The following is a 659-nucleotide window of genomic DNA, read 5'->3' on the forward strand; positions in this document are numbered from 1 at the left end:
TTTTTCTTCTTTTCTCTCTCCTTTTTTTACGACGGCTTTGGCCTCTTTGGAAACTTGGATTATTTTCTTATTTATTGCGCCCTGCGCGATGGACGCGCTCCGGGCAAATCAGAACTCGTTTTGTAATCATCGTGTGAGCTCAATTCGAACCGAAACCAGATTACCGACCAGTGCCGCCTCGCTCAGTGCCCGGCCTTGCCCCCTCCCCCCCTCCCAACCCCTTCCAGTATTCTGCCCCCACCCTCTCCACTGCCGGTCGGCCGTCTTGCGTTGCAAATATATTATTTCTTCTTTAATTCGCCGATGCCGATGGGTCAAGGCGAGACCGATTTAATCTCGGGTGTTTTTAAAAATATTAAAAAGCCGGTCTGGTTTTGCTCTCCGTCTCCTTGTAAGGGAGGCGAGCCGGCGGCCTCTCTCCGTGCGTCTGGAGGCTGAGGACGGCAAGGAAAAGACTGAAGAGTTTTATTATTTTCTTGTTGTTATTCTTACTTTGTTATTGACATCTGGCTTTTGTTTTTGTCTATCAGTGATGCGCAATTGTGAAACAAAATTTGTTAGCCATGATGAACTTGTCGGTGGTGTGTATGCGGGCCTGCGTCGTTGCGTATTGTTGACACCCATTGGCATTCATTTTTTAAATCTATTTTTTTTATTTT

The sequence above is a fragment of the Frankliniella occidentalis genome, unplaced genomic scaffold (assembly GCF_000697945.3).
Source record: "Frankliniella occidentalis isolate FOCC.00 unplaced genomic scaffold, Focc_3.1 Scaffold50, whole genome shotgun sequence".
Taxonomy (NCBI): Eukaryota; Metazoa; Arthropoda; class Insecta; order Thysanoptera; family Thripidae; genus Frankliniella; species Frankliniella occidentalis.